This window comes from Nomascus leucogenys, chromosome 5 (assembly GCF_006542625.1).
Source record: "Nomascus leucogenys isolate Asia chromosome 5, Asia_NLE_v1, whole genome shotgun sequence".
Classification (NCBI taxonomy): Eukaryota; Metazoa; Chordata; class Mammalia; order Primates; family Hylobatidae; genus Nomascus; species Nomascus leucogenys.
In genome coordinates this window covers 30,571,701-30,587,109 of record NC_044385.1, presented here as the reverse complement: position 1 = coordinate 30,587,109, position 15,409 = coordinate 30,571,701, and the positions used below count along the sequence as shown (strand labels likewise).

Here is a 15,409-nt window from a genome sequence, read left to right as displayed (position 1 = left end):
TTTTCCCAGCATTTTGGGAGGCCGAGGTGGGCGGATCACGAGGTCAGGAGATGGAGACCATACTGGCTAACATGGTGAAACCCCATCTCTACTAAAAATACAAAAAATTAGCCAGGCATGGTGGTGGGTGTCTGTAGTCCCAGCTTCTCGGGAGGCTGAGGCAGGACAATGGCGTGAACCCGGGAGACGGAGCTTGCAGTGAGCTGAGACTGTGCCACTAAACTCCAGCATGGAGGACAGAGGGAGACTCCGTCTCAAAATAAATAAATAAATAAATAAATAATTTTTTAAAAGTCTTAGTAAAAACAATATCCCACTTTTCATATAATAAAATGGAAATTTAAACAAATAATTCACAACCAGAGTAATGATTCTGTAAATTAAACATTCAAATCTTCATAAACGTTTCCACTCTCCAATACTGTATAAGCCCAATTTCTGAAGTTACCTGGGTTTCAGCTTCTTTACCAAAACAAATTTTAACATAATTTTTTTAAGACGCTGGAATAAATCTTACTTTTACCATATTTCAAAATAAAGGCTTCTAAAGAAATCATTGTCATAGATGAAAGAAGTGCATTTTGTAAAAATAATAGCTAATGTTTTCTGTTAAATCAAGCTTAAGGTAAATTAAAAGCAAAGTTAAAAGTTTCATTAATTTTGGCCATTAGAGGAATGGGCTAATTATTTCAGAAATATAATATGTAGTAATTAAACAACTACTAAGTGAAATCATAGAGCACTCTATGTCAACTTCCTCTCATACAAAGAAACTAGTAACCTAAGTAACTTTTAGGCTTTTTTTTTTTTTTTTTTTGGAGATGGAGTCTCACTCTGTCACCCAGGCTGGAGTGCAGTGGCACCATCTCAGCTCACTGCAACCTCTGCCTCCCATGTTCAAGCAATTCTCCTGCCTCAGCCTCCAGAGTGGCTGGGACTACAGGCGCCCACACCATGCCTCGCTAATTTTTTTTGTATTTTTTGTAGAGATGGGGTTTCACCATGTTGGTCAGGCTAGTCTCAAACTCATGACCTCAAATGATCTGCCCACCTCAGCCTCCCAAAGTGCTGGGATTACAGGAGTGAGCCACTGCACCTGGCCAACTTTTAAGCTTTCAACACTTTCTTTTATCAGCACCAACATAATATTTAAGGTGACATTTTATCCTCCTTGCAACTTCAATATCTGCTGTTCAACAAATACCTGTATGATGAGTAAGTGTTTAATAAATAATATCACATTACTGATACTTCAATACAAATTAGACATTATAAATCCTATATATATATCTGCGATAAAATGACAATGGAAGTAAGATAGCTGTATATTTCATGTAAAAATTTAGACATACATTCCATAGTATTCTGAGCAAAAAAATCATTTTTGCACAATTGTAACTTGTTTCACAATCCATAATGTTGCTTCAAACTAATGCTTTGGACCAAAATGGAATTACATCTTAAAAAAACTCTAGTGCATTTAGTAATGGTTAGATAATCTATACCTTGATTGCAATATGTGCCCACTCTGAACTTTAAAAAGAAGGAATAGCAATTTTATAGTAATCTGATAAAGAAGCATTTGGACCTTTGCTGAAAGAGTTAATGAATTATAGATCTGAAACCGGGTTTCATGGATTCACTGTGAACTTTCATTCTGATAGTTAAAGTAGATGTCTATCAAATTGCTTATGAGGACATATTTATGGAAAATAACCAAGAGTAAAGCTTTGTTCTTATTAAGAAACATGAATATGTATGTAATTTTAGCCAGGCTAAATTAACCCAAAAATGAATAAATAAAAAAATAAGGACAATAATTGTTGTCACAAGAGAAGACTTGTCTCCTTTCCCCCTCTTATAAAAGCATGTGTGCTCAGAATTTTTTAAAAATTCACATTTTTAAATAAAACCATTTGGAAAGAAACAAAAGGAAAAGAATCTGCAAGGAAACCATTAAGGAGTAAGAAGCATGTATAGTTCACCTCCTTAGTAATAAACCTTCTTTAAAACAGGGAGCACCTGCAGTCTAAATACAGTGCTTGATATAAACATAAGACATGAAACTTAGTGTTCATGCAAGCAGTGCGTTATTGCTGAAGTGTGTCCATTTTTTAAGCATGACTATTTAGAAAGGTTACATTGAGTCATTAATCCTAATTTTACATTAAACATCTTGTGAAACTCCATGTGCTCTGAACAGAGTAAGATCCTATTTTAGCAGCAACAGTATAAATAGGAAACAAATATAAAATGTGTCACAGAGAGTCCTGTGAATTCTTCTGTGTCTTTGTGGGTATGGTATATTAACATGTATTCCCCCGGTGGATGCTCAACTAATTATGTGAACGAATATCGATAAATAAGTGAAGTATACCTGTGACTTCACCTTTATTTTCAATCTAATGATTTAACTTGATGGATGTCCATTGATCATTAGGGATTTCCCATATGAAATTGGTACTATTTGAGTTTAGCAAACTTACAAATTATGTTGCTATTATGTCTCTTGTTCCCTTGGGCTACTGATTCTTCTGCAACCTTTTGATTTGCAAAGATCTGAAGGTTAGGAGCCACTACAACAAACAACAACAACAAAGCCAAGGCAATCTGGACCGCTTTTATTAATAAATTTAACTCTGGCATTATCAAACATAAAATAGAAATAAATAACTATAATTTTATGGCCTTTATGCTCTAGATATTTCATATATACTAGTCATCAGCATTTCAAAGACTTTGGAATAAAAACAGTTATTACTCCCAAGCGATTCGTTAATATTTACAAAGCACTTTCATAGATCATCTTACTTAATTCTTACAATTCTGTGCTGTAAGTATAGGATTACTATCTCTGCTTTACAGGCTCAGAGAAGTTAAGCAATTCACGATTAATACTGTGCACCTGTTTTTCTAATTCCAAGTCCTCTTTAAAGAGCATCAATACTATCATTTGATATCTCCATTTTCCAAAACTCTAAACAAATTTTTTAATAAGAAGAAACAGAAAAAGAAGGGAAAAAAGGAAAGCAGATAATTGATTTATTGATTCTCCCCACCCCCAAAACAAGCACTTTGGGAATCTATCGGGTACTTCTCTGAGGACTTTCAGTCAATAGGAACAAAGTGAAAGACAAGAATCCATAAGCCACCAAGTCTGTATCATTAATATTCATGACTGAAGGTGTAAGGAAAAATAAGATGAAGTCAAAGCAAATTCCAAAACTCAGATTTTAAAGGAAAGAAAAACAGTGCACCTGACCAAAATGGAAAAACTGGAAGATGGAATCCGTTTCTAAAGAAAGATAAGAAATATGGTTTTATGCTTGAGATGACTTTGAGAAATTCAAGATATATTGCACAGAACTCAAAACTGAAATTCAGGTAAGAATGCAGGACTAGTGTTGTAAACTTGAGCCACCAACATAGATACATGAAAATACAATTGCAGATTTGCTTTGCAGGATGTAGAACAAGCTTATCCGACCCACATGTGGGCCACATGTGGGCTAAATGTGGCCGAGGACAGCTTTGAATGTGGCCCAACACAAATTCATAAAATTTCTTAAAACATTATGAGAATATTTTTTATTTATTTTTTAGCTCATTAGCTATCATTAATGTTAGTGTAATTCATATGTGGTCCAAGACAATTCTTCTTCTGATGTGACCCAGGAAAGCCAAAAGATTGGATACCCCTGATGTAGAATGAAAAGACAAGGATTAATCTTGGAAACTAGTCGTAAATGTAGAAGAGAAGCAATAAGTGTAACCAGAGAAGGAAACTAAGAAAGGATGGAGAAAATTGGTGACTACTGTACCATCCAAACTAAGGGAAGAGAAACCATTAAGAAGTGATGTTCAAATCCCAGTACTTTGGGAGGCCGAGGCAGGTGGGTCACTTGAGGTCAGGAGTTCAAGAACAGCCTGGCCAACTTGATGAAACCCCATCTCCACTAAAAGCACAAAAATTAGTTGGGCATGGTGGTGTACACCTGTACTCCCAGCTACTTGAGAGGCTGAGGCAGGAGAATAGCTTGAACCTGGGAGGCGGAAGTTGCAGTGAGCCGAGATCATGCCACTGCACTCCACCCTGGGCAACAGGGTGAAACTCTGTCTCAAAAAAAAAAAAAAAAATAGGTGAGGTTAATAGAAATTTAGCCCAAAAAATAGAGAGGGTAAAATTGAAAAAATATATGTAACAGTAATTTAATGAAAACATGGTGATATTACTGCAAGATAATAAAACTTAAAAGTATCTTAAAAATAGTATAAATGCATATTCTCCAAGATGTTTCTTTTTCAATCAATCCTGATGAAAATATATTCAATATCACAGATCCTTATCTATGCCAAAACCCTCTAACTGTAATGGTTGATTATTAATAATATGACTAATATATAATAATGCATCATATCATAATTAAACTAGAAAATGTTAGTAGTCTAGTATCTTCTAGAAAAAACACAAAGCTACATACTTCCAACAGTTCTAAGATTCATGGTATGGAACTGGATTAGTTTTGGTATTTTTGTTGTTAAATTCCAGAAAAAAAAACCTCATATGAGATACCACTCTAGAGTGCTTTACACTGAACATTATGAACTTAAACTATACAATCAACACTGATTTATGTAATGATGTCACATATGTTAAGAACAGACAAAAGAATCTGGATGAATACATTTTTAAAAAGTCCAAACTGGCTTCTTCCATTTCTGTCTGGAATTTAAGAAATAAGAAGTCTACTGAAATCTTACACCCTGATAAATTGTTTCACTTACAAAGGACATTAATATGCTCTCTGTGCTAAAGATTTAGTTACAGAATTTTGGAGAAAATGAAGGCAGAAGGCAATAGAATTGCCAAAAAGACTGAGTGTTATTCAGTAATTTCAAGTCCTTACACAGTATTGTCTAATACATTATTAGAGAGTATGGGAGAAATGTAATCAACTACAAACCTGGTGTTTTTTTTATACAAGAAAGTATAAGCCACAAGACAGTATCTCAATTAGACTCCAATTCAATAACTAAAGAAGGGGATGATAACGTACGTTTCTTTTTCTATCTCCTAAAGCTTACACTTTGTTGGCACATGACTTTCTAAGCTTAAGCTTTGCTGACACATGACCACAACCCTGCCATAAGGTGATGTTCCATTTATACAAACAAACAACAACTGTGGTATCATAGGAAGATACTTGGTCTTTGTCCCTGGTTTCTGGTACAGTGCTCCTAATGCCCTTGAAATTTCCTGAGTGAAAAGGGTGAGGAAAACCTCTTTTTTTCTAATGAATTGACTCTTGGCAGGACCCCAGATAGCTTCAGAATTAGGGCTGGTCACCAGAAATACCAAGTCTTGATTAAAAACTTAGAACTTTCAGCCACACTCCCATCAACTTCCAAAGAGAAGAGAAGGACTGAAGACTGAGTTCATCACTGATGACCATGATTTAATCATTCATGCCTACATAATGGGAACTTTGTAACACCACCTAACAGATGGAGCTCAAAGAGCTTCTAGGCTGGTGAACACCTCAACGTGCTGGGAAGGTGGTGTGCCAGAGAGATCATGGAAGCTCTCTGTCCCTCCTAGTCAGGCTTACGGGACTGAGCTCTTTACATGTGTGATCTGTTGCTAGTAGCATCGTAGATAGCATCAGAATTGAACTGAAGTACTGGATACCCAGTTGGTGTCTAGAGAATCAGAGAACTGGTTGTTGGTGTTGGAAGAAAATGTTTATTGTTTTTGTGTGCAAAAAAAAAAATTAAAAAAAACAAACAAAAACAAAAACAATAACAATAGTATCTAGATCTTGGTTTCTTAATATCATTTTATACTACAAATAAATAAAGCTCCTGGAAGACATGGCTGACACTGAGGTTGTGGCATGGAACACACAAAACCGGCCTGGACCATCTTTTTGTGCCAGAAAAGTAAGAAAATGAACCAAGAGTTATGGGGATGTGTCAATAAGTCACAAGAAGGCAGCTTGAAGGGGCTCTCTCTGGAAAAATCTGGGACAATTTGAGGATCAAAATAAATAATTATAGCAATGGATTATAACTTATTGAATAAAATGGGAATCCATGGGTCTACCTTGACATAAATAAATAAATGAATAAGCTGATGGGGAATGGAATAATTACAGTCTCAATTTATCGCACCACAAAATTCTTATTACTCTTCAAGGGGGAAAGAGCAACTTTATAGTGGAAAAGCCTGGTAGATACCCCCAGTCAAGTGACCAAGATAATGTCATCAGTAATGAGACAAAGGGCAATTTGTGCCATCTGATATAATGCGATGAGATCACTGCATCACTTCTGTGATATTCCTGCCAAAGATGCATAACCGGAATCTAATCATGAAGAAACACCATAACAGTCCAAATTGAGGAACACTCTACAAAATAACTGGCCTGTAATCTTCAAAATTGCTAGTCATGAAAGTCAGGGAAAGAATGTCAATTTAATTAGAAACTCATATTTTGTGTCAATGAAATTAAACTGGTCTTAGAATTTCCAGTAATCCTTTGAATATCTTTATTTTTACCTCCTTCCATGTGGCTCACACTCTCTTTTATTTTATTCTCTCCCTTTTTCCATATTTTTCCTTTTCTCCAGACTCCAAAAAGTTACTGTTGCCTGGAAGTAATATTACCTCCAGTGGATCTTGATTTTCTTTTTCCACACCTCTTATATTTTCCATTCATTTTAATGGCACTGGCATTGCTACAGTTTCAGGATGGTGCTGTCATCTATCTTTTTTTTTTTTCCTCTGGAGACAGAGTCTCGCTGTCATCCAGGCTGGTGTGCAGTGGCACGATCTTGGCTCACTGCAACCTCCGCCTCCCAGGTTCAAGTGATTCTCCTGCCTCAGCCTCCCAAGTAGCTGGGATTACAGGCATGTACCACCACGCCCAGCTAATTTTGTATTTTTAGTAGAGATGGTGTTTCTCCCTGTTGGCCTGGCTGTTCTCAAACTCCTGACCTCAGGTGATCCGCCCACCTCGGCCTCCCAAAGTGCTGGGATTACAGGCGTGAGCCACCACGCCTGGCCTGGTGTTACCATCTTGGTATAATCTGGCAGAGGTGATAATTTGAAGGAAATTTGTGTACCGTTTTTCAGGTTATGAAGCACTTCATCTAGCTTACCTCATCTGATTTGCATATTTATTATATGAGATAGGTATTACTATGCTTCTCATTTTAAAAATGAGGAAGGTGAGGCAGATTCAATCCATTACAAGGTTTGTGAATTACAGTGAGTACTTCTAACGTCAGTACTACACAGCTGTCTTCCCTACATACAAGGGATTGTCTGCATTTCAGCATTATCAAAAAGAAGAAGAAATCTATTAGAGAAAGAACAGCCACCAAAATAAGTTGGTATTGTTCAGGTTGCTCAATGTGAATGAATAACAGTCACTATTCCATCTCAATTAACGAATGGATGACTGTAGTAATCTATCTTCTTTTCCATTGTTGCTTAGCTTTTTAACTAAAATGGGCAGTCTTCTATTGTTAATTGTTTTCTTTTTAAAGAAGAGGGAAAAAAAGAAAATGAATAAAATCAATTATAGTTGTTGGTGAATTCCATATATTTAAGGCACAACTTTACTGTTTTAATTAAATGGAAATATAGGCTCATTGTTTTAAAGACAATAAAAAGACAATTCAAACCCTGACATTGGGCCTTCCCCATATCCCAACCCCATCTTTTTTAAGTGGAACATCTAGGACAACTAGGCTAACCACGGTTTAGATGATTAGATTCTGATAACAGCCACTTGTAAATAACTACCTGCATTCTAATTATTCCTCTAAAAATCCAACTAATAACAAGTCCACTGCTTTGTACACTTCCGTAAAGTTTGGATCATTGTGTAGTTTGAAGTAATCTGATAAGGTTGGCAAATGTTAAGTCAAAATAAACTGCATATAAGTTAGAACGGATTCCCAGTGAATAATTCTACGATTTATTCCATCCATACTGACTTTTTTTTTGGGGGGGCGGGCAACAGTATCTCCCTCTGTCACCCAGGACGGAGTGCAGTGATACGATCATGGCTCGTTGCAGCCTCTGCCTCCTGGTCTCACCCACCTCAGCCTCTCAAAAACTGGTACCACGATGGCACAGCAACATGCCCAGCTAAATTTTTTTTTATTGTTGTAGAGACAGGGGTCTCATTGTGTTGCCCAGGCTGGTGTCAAACTTCTGGGCTCAGGCAATCCTCCTGCCTCAGCCTCTCAACGTGCTGGGATTATAGGCATGAGTGAATTTTAATAGTATGAATTCTGAAACTCAAGAGAAACCTGTTATAAGGAACATTATTGGCGTAAGGAAGCAATTGTGACTTCATATTTATGAGAGTTGAGGTCAAATTCCTAGTTCATCTCTTCTCAGATGTGTGCCCTTTATCTCTTTGGGCCTTAGCTTGCTCATATGTAAAATGGGGGTAAAAATACTATGTATCTCTCAGACCCATGATGTCTAAATAAGATGAGGTGTCACTGGTACAAAACATGTTTGTTATTATTAGCATTTACATTTGTATTACAAATATAAATACTCTCATCTCTGGAAATGAATGTAATCTAGAGACAATAATATTATTTAAATTTCTTTGAATACTATTCCAAATTGGAATATTTTAAGGAGAGTAAAATGCCTGAGAATATCTATTTGCTCAATATTGCCATCAGCCCTATTGCATGGCCAGGGATCTACTCTAGAGGGAAGACCTTAGGCAAACTGTCTTTTATCAACCCTGCCTTTTAAAGTGGTCCTCTACCTCCCCCTCATCAGCTGACTGGAGCACTCAGCATCTAGAACCAGCTAGTGAAATCTGAGCACTCAATTAACAATAAAGTGAAGTGAAAAAAATGGTTTGAGTTTGAATCACTGCTCTATCGCTTTCTTGCTATGTGACCTTTGCATACATAGTTCATTAACACCATTATCACCTTCCTCCTCTCCTGGAGACTTAGGATTTAGAAAGACAGCATCACTAAAAGGCACATTACCTGGCAAAGAGCAGACACTCAGTAAATATTTATTGTCTATGGCCTTCATTTCACTCCCTTCTAGGAGGATGCACATAAGAAGAAAACAATTGCAATGCAAAGAAATTCGTCTTTAGTGGTAGAACTTTGGGACTCAGTAGTACCTTGGTAGGGAAGATATTTTGAGGCCTGGAGTATTTCTAGCATCTGTCATATCACAAGAGGCAACCACTTCAACCATCCTGCAGAAAGTAGACTATGGCTAGAGGTGATGTTTCCATAAACTCCCCAAGGAAAAATTCTGCAAGTACTTGTGTGACAGCAGGAAATCTATCTCCCTTGTTCTATGAAAGAGGACAGGGACTTTTTTTTTTCTAGACAAATGTTTGAAAATGAAAAAACCAGTATGATTAAAACTAAACATTACATAGCACATTTTTAAAATATTTAATGATAGAAAACATAGCTTATTTTTTCAAAGTTGATATTATTACCTGGGAAGGCTTACTTATGTTTAAGATTATCTAGTGCTCATAGCACTCAGTGCTCATCATGTTAAGAACTCAGGTTAGCTCAAAAATGACAGGGCATGATACATATAGAAGTAGGAAACTCCAACGTGGCAAAGCTGCTATATTCTTGCACAATCAATTATGATTGAATTTATTTATTTTTCCACTTGATAAAATATATTCTGGAAATGCATTGAGAAGCATGCACAAAAAGAACCTGGTTAAATTAAACAATTAAATATCAAATAATTCAAAAAATAAACTGCTAGTATCAAATGTCAAATGCATAAAATGTCAATTTCTCAGAAAGGGTGCAGCACATTTCATTTCTATTATGCTTTTAGCACCTTTTCTCTATTTCTGGAGACAAATAAATTTTGAGGAAGCCTAATTAGCTGTCTATTCAAGCACAACTCAGTGAAAAAGCTAAGAGTATTCTTGGCTGTTTCCTCTCAACTTCTGATTCCTTAGAATGCTGAATTTATGCTTAAACTCCCTCAAAGACCCTGGGATCAACTGCCAATTTTATTTTCTACAATGCTGGATTATGAAAACACAGCATCAATAGAATTTCTTTCCACATAATTTTGGTAGAAAAACAATAGGACTTTAAGAATAAAACTCAGCAACAAGTTGGGTGTTCTTAGCAGTGTAGAAGAAAAGACAAAGGTTTATTGCCATGTTTCATATGCATGATTTTGATGCATGCTGCCTCAAAGCCAATTCAAACAGCAGTCAGGGACTGCAGCAACTTCATTTACTCTGGAGAAGAACATGCGTCTCTTACGTTGCTTCCAACTTGAACAAGCCCCATCCCTGGGGTCAACTGGCTCACCGAGAAAGTCGAATGAGGAACAACATAAAACACGATCACTGCTCTAGTTTTCCCTAAATGCTCTAGGTAGCCGTCACTTTACCCTGTGTACACCGCATTCCATTACTGCCCAAAGTAATAAAGACTTCTGTCACTGCGAGAGCTTTTCATCTTCAGGACTTCTTTCTCCTCTCCTGATAAGACTGCCAACTCCACTCTCTGTAAATGAGCTCATGTGAACACTTCATTTTTAGTGCGTGAAAACAAAAAGGGCCACTGCCCAGCTTCAGAGATGGAGGGGGTAGTGCTCTGTCTTCAAAGTCAGAGGAGGATGTTTGAAAGGGATTGAAACTGACCTAGGGAGCCTCCCTTGGAATAAGGAAGTCAAAGCCAAGCCATTATACTCCTCCACTAGCTTCACTTTTATTTTACAATGCCTGAAGACTTGGGAGTGCAGGGAGGGAGAGTGGGAGGAGAATAGACCAGCTATCTCTAAACCAATTTCTGTTTGTGAACATTAAACATTTGCACTCACTTTGGCCAACACCACTAGCCAATATCAATGCTCCAAGTATATGTGAGCTGAACGTTTCACATGTGGGACAGATGGCTAAACCATTACAATGCAGTCAATTTCGAAATAAGTGAATCCCAGCTTAGGCTTCCTCGTCCAAACAGTAACTAAATTTAATTTTTTTGCAATCAGTGGCATATGTTTGCATCTGTCTACAATATGACTTGGGCCAAATCTGATCTGGCCATGGCATCCTGAGTACTAAGGCTATACAATTCCTGGTGTTAAATGTATTGCAAATACCAGAGGGGGACAGGTTAATTAATTACAGATATATATTGGGTTTTTTTTTTTGGCCCTTTGGAGATCTACCATGTTTGTGATACAGGTAAGAGCTGCTGACCAACTACAGGAGTTTCTGTTATCCTTTTTAAATGTTTAAAATTTCCCCATCCAATAATAATAATAACAATAATAGTAATAAACGGAACCCACGTTTACCCACATTTAATTGTCTATTACAGCTAAGATAAATTGGCTTTACCTGTTGGCCTCATTATAGTCACCCAATTCAATTTATTCAAATGTGTACAATGTGCTTATTACGCACCAGGCACTGTGCTAGGCATGGGACAATACCAGAACATTCTTTCCAGGGCTCACTGTCATAGTCAGGCCGGTACACAGGAAAATAATTACAGCTGTATAATGCTTGCATTTTAATAAAAGCATGGGCTAGACCCTAGAAGGAGTATAAGAAAGAAAACTGAACTCTTTCTGGAGAGGTCGAAGAAGGAACTCCGGTATCATTGTGTTAAGCTGCGAAGGTGTCTATGTGCATGAAGAAGATGGAAGGATATTTCAGTCACAGAGAACAGCTGTGGCAGAAAAGCAGGAAAAAACAGGATTTGGAACTGTGTTTTCCAACATGTGTTATATAACTTAATTAAAATAAAATAAAATTTCAAATGCTGCTACTCAGGTACCCTGGCTGTATTTCAAATGCTTCCCAGTCACATGTCAGTGGCTAGCATATTGGACAGTGGAGTCATGGAACAATCCCATAACTGCAGAAAGTTCTATTGGACAGTGCTGATTTGGAAATGTAGATTAGTGATAACTGAGATACTACAAAATGTGAAATGTATGAAGGGACTTGGTCCTGCAGATCCTGAGAAATCACTCAATGAAATGGAGATTTCAGCTTATAATACTTCTAGAGCCACTCATGGATTTAAGCAGTGACATAGTGTGGATAAATGAAGGAGACAGAAAATGAGTGACTTGATCACACTCGTATTTTAGAAAGACCTTCATTCAACCTACAGTGTGAAGGGTGACAGATATGTGCATCCACATTCACATACAATATTCCACAGTATACGTATCAACCCATATAGGCTTTTCCCTTCTTTATTGTTTCAGTTAGTAATAATAATAATAATTAACATTTATTAAATGTTTATTGTGGAACATTCACTGCCCTGAATACTTCATACATATCAACTTATCAAGATCAAGGAATGGAAGGGCATCTTTGAGATACATGTTGACTTCTAAAGACCAATAGTTCAATTTAATCCTACATTTATATTGTTTTATAGGAAATATAGAACTGTGAATAGAAAAACTGTAGAAAAACATATAGACAGGTTGAATCGATGGTGTAATTCATCCTGCCAGCCAAATTTAAGCTCTAAGCAGGTTTAGCTTGGAACCTGGTGGCTGAGTGGACTGTGGCTGCTACATGTATCTGCAAATAGATATGGCATTTGAGGGAAAGTGCCAGTAAAAATCTCTTGAACTGCATTAATGGGAACTTCTCTACATAGAATATTCAACAAAAATCCCTGAAAGAAATTGTTCATATGGAACAACCCACCTTGTGAGACTGTAAGGAATGAAGAAATGGAGGCAACAATTAGAAGCAACAATGAGCAGGGAATTCTCGAGTGACCTGCATCTTACTTAAATGGTGAATTGAGGTGGCTGGATGTCTGGCCAAATCTCAGCTTTCTTTGTTTTCTTGGGAAGGGTATTTTGCTCACCATCCTAATCACTTAAAGTCATGCTGTGCTCTCACAGCAAGTCAGTGAAATATGCTTTCTTCTTTAATGGCTAAAACTTGACCCAGGTTTGGCTGGAAAAAAAAAAAGAGGCTTGATATGGTCTGGGATCTGGGTTTGCTTCTAAGCTACTTGTATACCTCATCAGTTTCCCATAATTCATTGAGTCAATCCGTCAAAAAGAATTAATTTAATGCCTACTGTGTGCAGAGAAGACCATATGGTATACAAAGACACAATTCTGACACTCAAAGCTTTTGAAATCTAGGTAAGCAAGAAAACATACCTATAGAAAGAAATATTAACTAATCAATATTTAAAATAATATGTTATAAATTGAATGCTTGAGTGCAAGAGGGATCTGGGAATTTAGGTGAAGTCATGGGTATGGTACATGTACTTAAAAAAGAAGATTATCTGAAGGAGATTGGTTGCAAATCAGATTGCAAAGAGTCAGAAAATGAAAAATATTATAGGTTTAGATAGTCATAAGGGGTTCCAATAAATTTTTTCTGATTTATTTTATAATCAACCCACAATTAAAGATCTTGAAAATTTAAACAGAGACACAAGAGATAAAATATACCAAAGCTAGTACTGGTTCACAAGTCATTTCAAAAGAAAGAGTAAAACCACATCAGAAAGTATATGTCCTAACATCTCACAACAAGAAGAACTTTACACAGTGTACTTTCCTTACAATTTCTTGAAGCTTTGCTATTTACAATTTCTAGTATAATTAATGGGGTGTTTATAATGCTTAATGCTAAAAATCCTCTGATCTAATTTTGAAAATGAATTATTCCACTTAACAAGAAAAAAAAATACTTTCGATTTTTACCCAAGTCCTACAGCTCTCCAAGTATTCCATATTTTCAGCTATTATCCCTTTCTCACAAAGAGCCCACTTAATAATGTTCACTCTAACAACCTCATTTATTTTCCAGAAAATTAACTCAGTTTCAACCCTGATTAATGATTTCATCTAAATGAATCAAATTAAAAATTGAAAATTATATTTCAAAAGCCAAAGAAAAAAAATTGACCATTTCCAGTTAACAAATGATCCTTTCAAATATTAAAAGATGACCATGAAGAGTGCGTGATAGTAATGAAATCTGGCTCGTGCCTGCTGCTTATCTGGAGTTCATGGAGGAGGAGAATTAACAGGAAAAAAAAAAAAAAAGAAAGAGAAGAAAAAGGTACCCTATGCATTTTTAACACTGAAATCCTTTGGGACACCAAAGTGACTTCCACTTAGGCTTCGCCTATAATCAGTGTACCAAAATAATATGAGCATTTCCCCGTTAATTAAAACTGGGCTGGAGATGCCCCTCAGCAGAAGGGGGATTAAGAAGTCACACACACTAATAGCCCCTGTTAACAAAACCTAAACCGTGCAAGAATGCTTCATGCTATGATGTCTTCTCTAGGAGCCGGAAGCAGTCCATGAAAAAAACAAGCAACTAATTAGGGAGAAACTTCTGGTCTGATACGTTATTTTTTTTTTTTAATCCGTTTTGGCCAGGGGTTGGGGAAAGGAAGGGTGAATAGGCAGAGCAGAGAGGATTTTTTGGACACTGAAACCATTCTATGTAATACTATAATGATAGATACGTGTCATTATACATTTGTCAAAACCCACAGAATGTATAACACCAAGAGTGAACCTCAACATAAACTATGGACTTTGGGTAATAATGACATATCCATGTGGATTCATCGATTGTTAACAAATGTACCAGTCTACTGGGAAATGTTGATAATGAGGGAGGGTATGGATGAAGAGGGGCGGGTCAGGGGATATTAACTCTGTACTTTTTGCTCAATTTTGCTGTGAGCCTAAAAGTGCTGGGTTTTTGTTTTGTTTTTTAACTTTTAAGTTCAGGGGTACATGTGCAGGTTTGTTCCATGGGTAAAACTGTGTCATGTGGGTTTGCTGTGCAGGTTATTTCATCACCCAGGTATTAAGCCTAGTAGCCATTAGTTATTTTAAAAATAAAGTCTTAAAAAAAATCCCAAATAAATAAATCCGCTCTTGAGGTATACAGATGACTGCATGTATCTGAAGTCCTGTTTTACAATTAGGGACCAGGTCGTTTTCACCCAGATTTCCGGATGTAATTCCGTGTTTTGAAATGTACGCACAAGAGTAAACAATGCAGAATGACCAGCCTCACAGCGGGTCACAGCACACAACCGCTGCGCTCTGGTTGGACGCAGGCTGCATCCTGTTTCCCGGACACATTTATTCAGCCCAATCTTTCCCGTCTGAACACAGACTGTTAATGATAAAATAGCATCTCAAATTATGAGGGAGAGAGAGCTGCTTCGGCGTTCCTCCCCGGTTCTCTGCCTAGATTGGGCTCCCGTGGGTTGCTGAGGCCCTGGCGGAGGCCTAGGAAACCCGGCAGCGCGGGCGGCAGCAGCGGGTGGGGGAGCAAGGCCGACTTGGAACGCGGGCTCCTGCCCACTGCCACCCGCAGGCTGC

The 15,409-nt window shown here is 37.1% G+C and overlaps 1 protein-coding gene across 10 annotated transcripts in view; it reads right to left on the bottom strand.

The window, feature by feature from the left end:
• ESRRG (estrogen related receptor gamma) overlaps positions 1–15,409 on the bottom strand; it is a 594,759-nt gene that overhangs the window by 85,349 nt on the left and 494,001 nt on the right. The window lies entirely within an intron of this gene.